This window comes from Seriola lalandi, unplaced genomic scaffold, assembly GCF_002814215.2.
Source record: "Seriola lalandi dorsalis isolate HSWRI2012SDOR001 ecotype SW California unplaced genomic scaffold, Sedor1 jcf7180001974218, whole genome shotgun sequence".
Lineage (NCBI taxonomy): Eukaryota > Metazoa > Chordata > Actinopteri > Carangiformes > Carangidae > Seriola > Seriola lalandi.
Genome location: NW_019444884.1, coordinates 1 through 2,257, shown reverse-complemented (window position 1 = coordinate 2,257; position 2,257 = coordinate 1). Strand labels below are relative to the sequence as shown.

The following is a 2,257-nucleotide window of genomic DNA, read 5'->3' as shown; positions in this document are numbered from 1 at the left end:
TCAGCCTAAAAGGGCACACAAGGTCACTCCACATCTCATGGACCTACAGTGGCTACACAGGGCCACCCGAATCAAATTCAAGTCACTAATGCCGCCTTAAGAGTGACTTCTGTGTTTTCACCTACTCATCTACTTGAACTCAATCATAGAAGCTACATCTTAGCCACTACATTCGTCCAAGGAATATCATCTGGCTTTGCCATCCCTGCACACAAGGCAATCCCAGTCCAGACTGTTCTCGTTTGTGGTTCTTGCACTTATTGAAAAGATGTAGTACTTTGTACTTACACCAACGTTTCCTACTGCAATGAAGCTTTAGTGTTGTCCCTCACTTGTAAGTCGCTTTGGATAAAATTAGTAAATGTAAATGTATACATAACAATGTAAAAAGTTAAGCCATACATTTAAGGAAACATTGTCCAGTTTGTGCAGTGCAGATACATCACATCTAAAACCTGTGGTATTCTTTCTACTTCTGCATCTTTATCTGGCAGAATATTGAATAATCATACAGGAATCTGTGCCAACTCTTTTAACAAAACCATTGTATTGATTTTTTAAGGCAACAATGTAACCTTAATTGCAGCAAAAATATTGTGAAACATTACATATCATGTACACAATGACAGATCTTTTTACATTCAGTCATTAGTAATCTGTTACCATCAAGTCTTTCTACATCCAGCAGTGAAGGTTTCATGCAGATCTTACAAGAGCAACAACACAAAACAACACAAACAATCTCAGTGAGTGTTTTGAATATTGACATTGTATTAATATTTTAACACCCATATACAGTAATTATGTGAATGATTGGTATAGGAAGTGACCACGGTGCTTTCTAAAAGAAGCTTGAGTTTGTCTTCAACAGGATGAATCAGAATTAAATTATTAATTAATAGTATTAATAGTATGTTCAATTATAAATCTTTTCCAGATTTGAATAAAACATAATTCCAAAGCCGTCCAAGACATTTTGGACTGAAGCAACCCACTCAGTTTTTCACTTTGTGCCTGACAGTTCTGCAAACCAAGAAGGCCATACAGCATTTCCAGCTCAGTAAACTCTTAATGACATTAATCAAAGTGATTTATCAACCTTACATTGCACCATCTACTTGGAGCATGATGAGAACTTGAAAGCAGATGGGCCCGTCTTCACTGAGACTCTCCGGACACGTTATCGGTTACAGTGTTTTAAACCTTCACAAAACTGAAGGGCCGTCGTACGAGAACTTTTAGAGCACAAGCAGAAGGAAGGGGACAAATTTTCCTTCACCCCTTGGGCAACTTACGGAAGTATCATATCTGCGTGGTACTGTTCATTCATTTTCATTCTGTGCAGTCTGAGATGGGACTTGGCTCTTCATCAAGCACATACACTCTTTTCTCAACACTTCTGCCATCTGAAAATCCACCAAAAAACAATTTTGATTCCTCACACAGTCCAGCTTGTAGGTTATCAATTCAGTTCACAGCGTTCTTCTGTTGACCTCTGATAATGATTTCCAGGACATTGGTGAGATCCATCATCTTGGTGAGCATATCCATGATGTCAGGATGCTCCTTCGCTCCACTGATGAACTCCTCCAGAGTCAGCTCCCCTGAAGACACAATTACAGCAGAAAAGATGAACAACATCTTAAGTATTACATTTTCTTTACAATATTCAAGGGACAACTTATATATTATAAAATTACACAATGATCACAAAGTCTATTTAAACACCATTTCCTATTTATGCAATATTTCACTCTGAAAACCAGTCTCTTAGACATTATGTTGTCAATTTGGATGCAACCACTAACACATTCTGGGGATTTTAGTGATAAACTGTTTCCGTGTTGAGGGCTGATAAATTGTTATATTATGGACTGATAAATACAATATTTGTTACCTTCTCCATTGACATCAATTTTCTCATATATAAGAGTCACAATCTCCTCTGGGGGAATGTCGTAACTCCTGGTGATATCTTGAATTGCCTGATAGGAGAGTTTACACAGTTAGTTGTTAGTTACACAGATTCATAAAAAGGCATAATAATTTAATATAATGCTATGCCTGTTTCCATTCAGATGCTCAATAACCAGGAGACTTAACAATACGTCATACTGGACCAACTACCAACTACACCTTCTACTGATACTACAGCAACTCTTACTGATACTCAAACCATAGCGTGTAGGTGGGTCATGATTTGACTTGAGTGGTGAAAAGTTCTTGATATAATTGTGACAAGGTGAAAAGGTGTCAT

The 2,257-nt window shown here is 37.5% G+C and overlaps 1 long non-coding RNA gene across 1 annotated transcript; it reads right to left on the bottom strand.

Annotated features, from left to right (window-relative positions):
• Positions 1-528: 528 nt before the first annotated feature.
• Positions 529-2,247, bottom strand: LOC111653756 (uncharacterized). Its single transcript, XR_002760698.2, has 2 exons — positions 1,898-2,247; positions 529-1,604 (listed from the first exon to the last, which is right to left on the bottom strand). It is a non-coding gene; the product is annotated as an uncharacterized LOC111653756 (long non-coding RNA).
• Positions 2,248-2,257: the final 10 nt, after the last annotated feature.